At 37.0% G+C, this 12,694-nt stretch overlaps 1 long non-coding RNA gene across 1 annotated transcript in view; it reads right to left on the reverse strand.

Moving 5' to 3' along the window:
- LOC138148759 (uncharacterized) overlaps window positions 1-12,694 on the reverse strand; it is a 142,704-nt gene that overhangs the window by 128,114 nt on the left and 1,896 nt on the right. The gene's annotated exons all lie outside the window — the stretch shown is intronic.

Genomic DNA, 12,694 nt, shown 5'->3' on the forward strand with positions numbered 1-12,694 from the left:
AAGGAAGGAAGGAAGGAAGGAAGGAAGGAAGGAAGGAAGGAAGAAAGAAAGAAAGTAAGGCAGCTAGGTGGTGCAGTGAGTAAGAGTGCCAGCCCCAGAGTTGGGAGGACCTGGGATCAGTTCTGGCCTGAAATACTTAATACCCACACAAAAAATAACTGGCCATGTAACTTTGAGCAAGTTTCTTAACCCCAATTGCTTTTAAAAAAAAAAGAAAGAGCTTTGTTGCCCAACTGGCCAGTCCCAATTGGGTCCCCAGTGGGGCAGTTCATACTTACAGAGGTTGTTGTCTCTCCTTTGTTCCTAAAGAGGACCAAAACACCAGGGTGGTGATGATGCCATGACATGCAATTGTGATAAGACAATGAAATATCAAAACAGCTGCTTCAGACAATGACCAGTTGTAATAAAGAAATCACTGTCTCAGGACTGCTAGGTGGCACAGTGAACAGAGCACAAGCCCTGGAGTCAGGAGGACCTAAGTTCAAATCTGCCCTCAGACACTTAACACTTACTAGCTGTGTGACCTAGGGCATGTCACTTAACCTCAATTGCCCTGCCTTCCCCCCTCCCAAAAAAGCAAAAACAGAGAGAGAGAGAGACAGACAGAGAGAGAGAGAGAGACAGAGAGAGAGAGAGACAGAGACAGAGACAGAGAGACAGAGACAGAGAGAGAGAAATCACTGTCTCTAAAGACTTCAGTTCAAATTCCATCTCTGACCCAATCAGTGGTGAGTTATTTAACCTTATTAGACCTCAGTTTCCAAAATGATAAAACAAGAGAATTGGACAAGATGACCCCTAACATCACCTCTATGTTCCTATGTCTAGTAGAAGAAATTGCAAACAAACCTTCATGGTATTTCAGGTTTGGAAGGAAATATGGAGGCCATTTAGTCTAACCCTTTCCTGAATAAGACCTCCCTCGATATAATACTCAGACAAAAGTCAGACAGCCTTTTCTCAAAGACCTCCAAGAACGAAAAAGCCACTACCACCCAAAGTGGCTTGTTGACTTTTGGACAGTGCAGCTTTCTAGAGTTTTTCCTGACATCAGGCTTAAATTTGCAGTTGCCCCATTTCTCCTAGGTCTGGCCTCTAAGCGCAAACAGAACAAGTGGGACGCCTCTTCCACATAACAACTCTGTGAACATTTGAAGGCAGCTGCCATGCACAAGAGTCTATTTTCTTGGAACATATTATAGTTACATAATTGCTTTTCATTCAATATCTTATGGAAATTGTTTAAATGATACATTGAAGTTAGCCATGTATCTGGTCAAACTTTTCCCTCCCAGAAGAGAAAAAGAAATTATGTGCTTTTTCCTTTTAGTTAGAAACAAATGCTTCCCTGTTCTTCCTTAAATTAGCAGGGGAATAAGTAAATATGGGGTCAGAGCCTCTACATTCAGAAATAAAATGTTTAAAGGACACGTCATTTGGATTCCATTACCAGGCTGTTCATATACTTTTTAGAAAATAGACTGCCGATTGTATCTGGCATTTGTACAGTTTTGCAGTGTTGGCAGTTGGGCAGAGTTGTTAGTCACTGGGAATCAGGAGCTACTGAAGACCCTGCTGGAATTAAATTAGTATTTCTATAACATAGCAGCTCTTGGGGCAAGCAGCAACTTCAATCACAAAGCCAACACCAGCTTGCTTTTGCTTTTCGATTCTCTTTCCTGGCTTAACCCCTAGAAGAAGGCTGACATTTGCCAGAGTAACCAGATTCAATGGGTCAAGAGATTCTAATATACTCGGAATGTTGATGAGAGACAACACATGTGTTTATGGTAGTCATTACTCTGAGGATCCAAGCCACAGTTATTCTGTGCTAGATTGCAGAATTCTTCCAGAGTTAGAAGTAGGGGAAAATATACCCTTACTGTTTTGAATACTTTTCGGTGGCTGTTTCACAGCCATTGTTGTTCAGTATTGTGACATCTCCATTCCCATATGCTGTGGAGCATATGTTTATTCTTGAAATGAATTTTTTAAAATATTTTTATGAAATCCACCATATGCCTTCAACCCACCCAAGAGAGATCCTGGGCTGTTGTCAAACCGCAGTTGGATTTCACACGAAGTTATGAAATTTAACATGACTGACCCAAACAAGAGTTCAAACAAAGTAACCAGTACCATATCCCTTATTTCACGGCAAGATTGGTCCAAGGTAATAGCCCTTCATTGTCCGTAAACAAGTGAGTAAGAATAATGATGCTCAGATTCTCCATTTATAGGATATATTCTATGCCAATACTTCAAGTTGTTGACTAAACTTGGCCTTATAAATGTGGAATAAATTACTTCATCATCTTCAGATAGACTACTCTAGACCACTATGATCAGAGTAAGAAATTATACTCTATGTATGTAAGAAAGGGTGAGGGAGAGAGAGAGAATCAAAGACAGAGAAAGAGACAGTTCAGGCAGGTATACATGCAGAGTCCCACAGTCCATTACAGTTACTTTGGGATTTAAGAGGCAAGCTAATCAATAATGTTAAAGAAATACTTTTATTACAAATGCACCTTGCAATACAAAGGCTGGTAACCCCCAGGGACATGAGGACATGGAAAAGGACATTGTCAGGAAAAAGTAAACACTGAAGTTCTAGTCATCAGAAAATGGGTTATTGGACCTCAGGTGGGATGAACTTTAGGCCCAACAGAAGGAAAAAAGGGGTCAATCATCTATGAGAAGATGCCTTCTGGACTCAGTACAAATAATGTCAGGAGAAAATAGCTTTTGGGGCGGCCAGGTCGCACAGCGAGTAAGAGCACCGGCTCCAGTGTTGAGATGACTTGGGGATTGAATCTGGGCTCAGACACTTAGCACCCACCCAGAAACACCTGGCTGTGTAAACTTGAGCAAGTTACTTAACCCCATTTGCTTAGGGGCGGCCAGGTGGCTCAGCAAGTAAAGAGCACCAGCTCCAGTGTCGGGATGACCTGGGGATCAAATCCAGGCTCAGATACTTAGCACCACACCCAGAAATAACTGGCTGTGTAACCTTGAGCAAGTTACTTAACCCTGATTGCTTAAAAGAAAAAATAGCTTTTTAAGTATAAACATGGGTTAAGCAAAAATGTTCCCTCTCCTCACCATTACCATATTTATAAGAATACTAGCTATAGAAATAAGGAAAGGGAACAAGACTTCCCTTCAATGGAACCTTATTCTTCTCTGTCTACATATTCTTCTTAATGATCTCCTCAGTTCCCATAGGGGTAACCATTACCTTTATGTCAATGACTCCTAGAGCTATGTGTCCAACTCTAATCTCTCCCCCCAGGCTTAAGTTTCACATCAGCAATTTCATATTAGATATTTCAGACTGGATGTTACAGAAACAACTCAAACTCAACCTATCTAAAACAGAACTCATCATCTTTCCAAAAAATTTCCACCCCTCTTCCAAACTCCCTTATTTCTGTCTTCAAGCCTCTCAGGTTTGGCATTATCTTCAATTCCTCCCTCTCCTTTACCCCACATATCTAATGGGTGGGTAAGTCTTATTTCTCGTTCCACATTATCTCCTACATCTGATTCCTTCTCTCCATTCAGCTGCCATCTTAGTTCAGGCCCCTGTCATTTCTTACCTAGATTATTACAGTAACCTCCTAATTGGTCTCCATGCTTGAAGTTTATGATATTTTTTCTCTATACTGTTGCCAAAATAATTTTCCTTAAGTGCAGATCTGATCATGTCACTCTCCTATTTAATCAACTCCAGTGGCTTCCTCCTGTTTCTAATATCAAATATAAGCTGCTCTATCTTCTCCAACATAACTTTACAGATTCATTGTATATTATCACCCCATACTATACTCCATGCAACCACACTGACCTTTCAGATCTTCACACATGACATTCCATCTCCAGTCTCCATGCCTTTGCCCTGGCTATGCCCCCATTACTAGAATATACTCTCTCCTTATCTCTACCTCATAGTATCCTTCTCTTCCTTCAGGATGCTGTTCAAACATCATTTCCTATGTGAAGCTTCTCCTGATCTCCCTTTAGAAATGCTAGTGTACTCTCAAACTACCTTGTACTTAACTAATTTGCATTTATTTGTATGAATTCTCTTAATATAGTCTGACTATTCTTTTTGTTAATTTTCTTTTAGACTCAAACACCAGAACACAAATACAGAATAGAAAGAAGAAAGGAGAGGCTAGGTGTCACATAGTAGAACACCGGCCCTGAAGTCAGGAGGACCTGAGTTCAAATCCGGCCTCAGACATTTGACACACTTACTAGCCATATGACTTAGGGCAAGTCACTTAAGCCCAATTGCCCTCCAAAAACAAGAAGAAAAATATCATAAACTTAAATATTGGAACTTAAATATTAAGAAAGGGAGAAGCATGTCATGTGCATAGCAGAACATGAGAGGATTCAAAGTATATAATGATAAATTTTCATTTTAAGAAAGACTGTATGATAAATACTACACATTGTGTTGAAAGCTGCCCATATTTTCTTTGCTTCCTTGTAAGTTTTTTTTTTCTGCTGTGCATTTTTTACTTCATTCTTTTTTACCTTTCCTCCCTCCCCCCCCTCATCCCAGAAGGCTACAGCTAAGTACAAATATATTTCTAATATAGACATAGATACATATATACATCCATATATAGACATATACTTTCCCAAACCTATTTTACTCCTGATCTTAGTTCTTATGTTTGTGTGTATCTCTTGTTTCCTATCCCTCCTGACTCTTCTACTTTACTTCTACTCTCTACCTTGTCCTCTTATTACTTAGCCTACCCTCTTCCAAGGATCCCTCCCTTATTCTCCCATTCCCATTGATCAAAACACCCTTTTATACCCCACTTTGACCTATTCCCTCACCCTCACCATCCCCTCTAGAGATCCCTCCCTTGTCTTCTCCTCCTTCCATATCTCCTTACATTTTATTTCTTCTGAATTTAGAAGACTTTTAGACTCTTCTAGCTATGTTGCATTGTTCCCTCTTAAACCCATTCCCAATGAAAGTAGGTTACCAGAACTAACAACCCTCCTCCCCCATCTAATTCTTCTGCATTGATTCTTCTGCTTATACTTCATTTGTATAAAATAATTATTCTTTTTAGCTGTTCCTAAATGGTTTCACTTTTTAAAGTCATATCATATTCAGGTCTACTCCAATCTTTCTTTACTAACTACCCAATTACTAATGACAATCTTAGACATATGCTTCACATTTTAAATATATAAAAATTAAACAATTTGTCTTTATTGAATCCCTTGTAATCAGTCTTTGGTACATAACTTATGTTTCTCTTGGCTCTTATATGTCAGATCTCGTATTAAGTTCAGGTGTTTTTTTTTTTTTAACGAAGTCTTGAAAATCTGACAGTTGATCAAATGTCCATTTTTTTTTCCATTCAAGATTATGCTCAACTTTGCTGGGTATGATATTTTCACCTGGAGTCCCAGTTCTTTTGCTCTTCAATATACAGTGTTCCAAGACCTACAGTCCTTTACTATCTTCACTGATAGGTCTTGTATGATTCCAATTATGGCATTGTCACATTTAAATTGTTTTTTTCTTGTTGCTTTTAATATTTTCTTTTTCAGCTGTGGGTTTCAGAATTTGAATATAATATTCCTTTGAGTTTTCATCATAGAATCCCTTTCAAGTGGTGATTGATGGATATTTTCTATTTCTACTCTCCCCTCCCCAAACCCATTCTAATGCTTCAGGACAATTTTTGCTAATTATTTCTCATACTATTATATCAAGATTCTTTTTTTGATCATAGCCTTCAGGTAGTCTGATCATTCTTGTTTTCTCTTCTTGATCTCTTCTCTAGAACAGCTGTTTTTCTTATAAGACATTTCACTTTCTTTTCTATTTTTTTCATTCTTCATATTTTGTTTGATTATTTCTTGATCTCTTATATCTTCACTGGCTTCACCTTGCCTGATTCTAATTTTCAAGGTATCATTTTCTGAATATTCTTAAATATGTTCATGTCTCTTTTATTAGCATTTAGGCTCTTAGAGAATAGAAATTATTTCATTCATGTTTGATTTAACATACAGTCTAACATATCATACCATCCAGCATGTTGCTGTTGTTGTTCAGTAGTGTCCAATTCTATGTGACCCCATGGATAAATCCATGGGGTTTTCTTGGAAAAGATACTGGAGTTGTTCACCATTTCCTTCTCCATTGTGACCCTATTTTATAGATTAGGAACTGAGGCAAATGGGGTTAAGTGACTTGCCTAGTGTCACACAGTCAGTAAGTTTCTGATCATTATTTAAACTTAGACCTTCCTGACTCCAGGTCCTGAGTTTGGTTCCTCTGTCCACTGTACCACCCAGCTGTCCAAGTATTTAGTAAGAAGTTAATAAATGTTTATTCATCCAGTAACCCAGTGTTTCATAAACCCAAAAATATTAATATCTAGGAAAAGGATTTTCTTTTTCATAAGAAGCACTAGTAAACTTAAAAAATAATTAAGCAGAAATTGGGTTCAGATCAACAACATATCATATACCATAATAAGATTAATTGGATAAAATTTAATTTATAAATATTGATAAAGAAGAAATGAAATCATCACTATTTGTAGGTAAGATGGTTGCTTAGGAAATCTCAGACACTCAGTGAAAAAACTGCTTGAGAATATTAGGATGTTCAGTAAAATAGCAGGTTATAAAATAAATCTTTAAAAATTTTAACATGTATTACAAAAATAATAAAAAAACAACAATAAAAGAACTTGCATTTAAAATAACTACAGTGTTTATAAAACATCTGGAAGTTAACCTACAAAAATACATGCAAGGCTTATACAAATGCAACTACAAAACATTTTTTACAGAAAGAGACAAATTATTGAACAGATGTTTGGTGCACGTGGTTGGACTGTCAATATAATAAAGATGATGATATTGTTCTCTGCATTAATTTATATGTGATACATGTAGATTCACATGATATACTATGATACCAATCAGACTTCCAAGAACACTGCATAGGACTTGGAAAAATGATTTTTTTAATTATGTTAAGAAACAAGAGGTCTAGAATTTATTATAGAAAATAATGAGAAAAATAATGCAAATGGAAAGTATCATCAGACCTTGAACTATATTAAAAAGTGGTAGTCATACAAAATATTTAGTATTATTTTTAAAACAGTCAAAGAATGAGATAGACTACATAAGAATGAAAATTTTAAAAAATGAAAATTGTTGCCTAGTGTTCAAAAAATAAAAACCAAGGAAATTATTTCCTTTTTATAGTAAACTATTAGGAAACCTGGAAAGCAGTGGTACAGCATTTAGATTTAGGTCAACATCTTACACCAGAAGTCATATTTTCCAAATGACTTTGCAACCTAAATATATCATAAAAATAATTTTAAGTAAAGATACTTTTCACAAGTATGATAAGAAGTGAATTCTTAACCAGATGGGACAGAGAAGACAATGATGATCAAACTATGGATTGCATAAAACTTAAACATTTATGCAAAAAATAAAATTAATAAGGGTGAGAAACTTCCATGTAAGTGTAAATTGCATCTGACATCACTGATAAAGCTCTAATAACCTAGATGGATACATACATACATATATACACACACACATACATACATACATAGGTACAGAGATAAATAGTCAGGGACTATTCCAAAATAAATGAATGATCAAAGGATATAAAAAATTTTCAAAAGAATTACAGACTATAAGTGAGCATTCAAAAACATGTTCCAAAGCAATAATAGTCTAAGCAATGCACATTAATACAGCTCTGAGGTTTTGCCTCACATCCTACAAATGGTCAAAGATGACCAAAAACAAAACAATAAATAAAAAACAATGTGCTAGAAGGACTGATGGAAAATAGGCACCCTAAAACATTTATGGCAGAGCTATAAATTAGTCCTGTTCTTTTCTGCATATCAATTTGGAATTAAGTAAATAAAGTGATTAAATTATCCATACCCTTTGACCCAGTGATACCACCATGGGATATATACACCAAGGAAGGCAAAACAGAAAGAAACATTTTATAAACACATGTATATATGTGTGTATATGCATACATACGTGCATAAAATGCACATTGTGCACATATATATACACATGCATTATACATATTGCTGAAGAAAATTCTTCTGGTGATATAACCTGTAAACTAACAGTCACTGTAAATTCAATTCTGAAGTGAGAAGACATTGCACAGATTCACTCTTTACAACTGAAACTCTAGTATGTACCCAGAATCTAAGCTTCACTGTAACCTTTTGGCTGGTTGCATCATTTTTTGTGCCCCTCCTCTTCTCCATATAGGTAATAGCATCAGAGCAACTAGGCATCATACAGTTCTGTTAAAATGTGATGAATTTAGAGTCAGAAGAGAGGGGTTCCAATCCTGGTTCTGATACCTATTGTCTGTATAACCTTGGACAGGTCACCTCTGAGCCTCAGGTGACTTATCTGTAAAATGAGGGGTTAGACTAGATGGCCTCTGAAAACATGTCCAAACCTAAATTTATGATCCCTCCCAAGATCTTTTAAAATGGCCATGTTGGACAGTTTTTAGCTGGTTTTACTCTTCCCAAGTCATCCTGCCTACTAAAGCAAGCTATAAAAAAACATTGCAGAGGCTGTACACAGCACTCCAATTTCTCCAGAGCAACAAAATGATTGCTTAATAGTACAATTATCTCTTTGCTTATAAAAGTTCTCCTGGATGTGTCTGAAAACATACTTCTCACACCAAAATAGGGCAGGAGTAATGGAGTCCAAAAACCCTTTCTAGCCTTTAAATTCTATGATTCTATGATTTTTGTGGGTTGGAGGGGAGAAAGGGGAAGCTGCTTCATGCTGCAAAGTAAATGAGCTCTCTCTCTCTCTCTCTCTCTCTCTCTCTCTCTCTCTCTCTCTCTCTCCCTATCTCTATCTCTGTCCCTATCTCAGTCTCTCTCTGTCTCTGTGTCTCTCTGTTCCTATCTCTATCTCTATTTATCCCTATCTCTCTCCCTGTAGAAAGAAAGAAAGAAAGAGAGAGAATGGATTTACCTTCCCCAGAAAATGTCAAGAAAATATTGAACTTCAACTTCTTCCCTAGATCTTGACTGCTTTTCCAAATATAGTCAAATTCCAAAAGTTAAGATTAATCAGACCATAGGCAAAGAGAAGGCATTGCTCTCTTTTTTTCTGCTGAGTCCAAATTGTAAAACAGCATTACTTTGTTACTTGAAGAGTTGAAAGAAAAAAGAACTGTCGTATCACATACACTTCAGCTGACTCTTCAGAACTGCTGAGTGCCCATGAGGCCTCTTTGCTTCTTCCTGCTACTACAAGGCACTGCCCTTGGCCCTCAGGTCAAATGCTACCACCAATCTGACATGGGGTGGGGGATGAGGAGACAGCCTGATTTACCCAGAAAGACAACTAAGCCAACCAATTCTGACTCACAGAAGCGCCAGTTCAGAGGATTTTGCTGCCCCCAAGTTATGGTGATAAATTATATATTGGCAGGTAGTACTTTTTTTTATTTCATTTTGTTTTCTTATATAAGCTTAAGGACATGGGTTTCATAAAATTCAGCATTTATGACTTGGGTCATAGGAAAGAAATAGCCATTGTAAACATATTCAGGAATCAGCTTTTTATTAACAGCACCAGTGCTCTGGAGCAAATATTATCCCTTTCCCCATAATTGATGTTACATCTCTCCAAAGTTAAATTACAATTGCATACACACAATGTGCCAAATTCCTGATTCTCCAGGAACCAAGCTAAGTTTAAGATACAGTTCATGAGCTAAAGGGGATATAAACATGCTGACAGCATAGTTTTCTCCATATGCACCTTGCTGGACACTGAATTCTAATGTGTTCCCTGAAGCTCTTTAAATGCCTGCCATCTTAATACATTTTCATAAATTCAGTTAGGGAAAATTATGCATACATTAAAGTTCTAACACTACAGTTTAAAAAAAATGCTAATTAAAAGAAAATCCAGGGTCCTGATGGCTCCTATATGTTGTGACAAAAAATGTCTCTAGATTTGATATTCCTATTGAGGAGCTACCTTAGTTTGAGGGCATCCACCTATGTCCTTGCAGCTATGGAATGAGGAGGCAAACCTGGCCCATCAGCCAGTGTTCCCAGCATGGGGGAATTTTTACTTTGATTTTGTCAATTTTCTCACAAGTTTCTCTGTAAATCAAGGTTATCACCATGTCAGTGCATGGAAGAACCAGGTCTTTAATACAGAGTCTTAACTTTTCATCCACTCAGTCAATCAATAAGTATTTATGATGTTTTACATGATTGCACATGTAGAACCTGTATATCTCAGGGAAAGAGGAGGGCAGGGAGGGAGGAATATAATTTGAAACTCAAAGTTTTACCAAAAAAAAAAAGAACATTAAAATTGTTTTTACATGCATTATTTTTTTAAAACAAATATTTATGGGGTGCCTAATAGATCTACATCACTACAGAGAAGGAAAAAGCATATAATTCAATTCAAATTAATTCAAAAAATACCTACTGTGTGACAGGCACTATACCAAACATTAGGTAATTTGTTAGGGAGAATAACTAATAGCTGGAGATGGGGGGAGAGTCAGAAAAGGCCTCATGTCTTTTGAGCTTGCTTTGGAGAAAACTGGAGATGCTGAAGTAGAGGTAAGAAAGGAGCACCCACTAGGCAGGGGGCAGAGCCTTTGCGAAGGCATAGAGACAGAAAGCAGAATGTTGCAGAAGAGAAACAGTCACTGAATCAGGTTTTGTGAAAGGGTATAATAGGTAATGTGTAGAAAAATACTCTTTACCCTCAAATTTAGGCTCTAGGGAAAGAGACTCACCCAATGTAGAAATCACACAGGGTGCCTGACAGGTGAACAGAGAAGCTCTGTTTGAATACTTCCAATTACAGGGAGCTCAGTATCCCAACAGCAACTTGTTCCATTTTTGTATTGTTCAAGTTATTAAATAGCTCTTTCTTAGGTTAAGCCAAAAACTGTCTCCCTAGAATTTCCATCTGGTTCTGCAACAAGATACTGCCCTTTTCTAAGAGAACACTTTCCCCTAGAAAGCAGAGCATGGTTAGAGAGACTGGAGCAGGAAAACCTAGCTTAAGATAGGCTTAGAAACATACAATGAATAAATAATATTTAAAAACCCACCCACCCCCAACCTATGGAACTCTGCTTCCATCCTTCTATGGAGTCCATGATCTAGAGCCCTATGTCAACATGAACTGAATAAGAAGTAAGGTCTTTCTGAGTCATGTGCAGGAGACACCCAGAACTTTCAGAGACCTGTAATCTTAACAATACAAGTTCTTCCTCCAACGATTCAGATAGCCAACCCAAGCATGCCAGCCCCTCCTGTGTGGTTTTTGTCCCCATCATCTCATAAAGCCAACCTAAGTCCTCTACCCAACTTCTTCTTCTGACTGTCTTGACATTGTACTGATGAATGTAGACATGAGTTATCCCTTGCTCTCACTAAATGACCAGTCCATCTTTTTTTTTTCTTTCAAACAGACATTTCTAGGAGGCAGAATGATAAAGAGCAAAACAGGCTAGATTGGACATCCAATGATCAGGGTTCAAATCCTGCTTCTTTTACTTACTAGCTATGTAGGCATGCCATTTAATTTCTCAAAGTCTTCATTTTTCTCATCCGTAAAATAGAGAAACTAGACTAGATTATCTCTAATGTCACTTCCAACTCAAAATCATCCATAGTAACATACTTGGTTTTTTTTTTCCTTTTGTACCTGTCACTTTGCATCCAGGTGACACAGAAGATAAAGGGTAGATTTTAGAGTCAGGAAAACCTGAGTTTGATTCCTTTCTTAAATATTTGCTTTCTATATGATCCTGGGTAAATCACTTAACTTCTCTCATCCTTAATTTTCTCATCTATAAAATGGAATTAATAATAGCACCTATTTTACAGAAATGAGGGAGAAATATAATAGGGTGATACATGTAAAGTGTTTTGCCAACCTTAAGGCATGACATAAATGTGATATATCAATGCTGCTGTTGTTGATTGAGGCTTTGGCTTCTTTTCCTGAAATGTTAGGTTACCCTCTGTACCTGCTGGATGCCTCCATCTTTAGTAGAAAAATTTTGAGCATGTCTACAGCAAGTTCTACTGTGGACTTAAATTCAGTAGAATTCAGTTCTTTTTCTCAAATGCTTTAGGAAACAGGGTGATCCCTCTTAACCATCATTTCCTTGGGCTTAAGAGCCAAAGAAATAGCAATCAATCTTCCTGAAGCCTATGTTATTTTGTCATATTCTGTGCATGAAAATAAAATATTAAACTATCAAATTGTAAGTGAATTAAAATTAAGTCATACATAAAACTTGATTAGAAATTTAATAGACCTCTAAACTTATAAGTGTGGGCAATTATGTGGATCGATGGATAGAGTACCAGGCTCATTTTCCTGAGTTCAAATCTCACCTCAGACATTTACTAGCTGTGTGACCCACGGCAAGTCACTTACCCCTATTTGTCTCAGTTTCCTCATCTTTAAAATGGGTTGGAGAAGAAAATGGCAAATCATTCTAGTATCTTTGCCAAGAAAATAGCAAATGGGATCACCCAGAGTTGGACATGACTAAAAAAATGACTGAACAACAAAAACTTATATGTAACTAGCTGAATAGTTGTCCTACATAGAA

The sequence above is a fragment of the Petaurus breviceps genome, unplaced genomic scaffold, assembly GCF_028583685.1.
Source record: "Petaurus breviceps papuanus isolate PSGF00001 unplaced genomic scaffold, PetGlider_PUasm1.0 90842, whole genome shotgun sequence".
Lineage (NCBI taxonomy): Eukaryota > Metazoa > Chordata > Mammalia > Diprotodontia > Petauridae > Petaurus > Petaurus breviceps.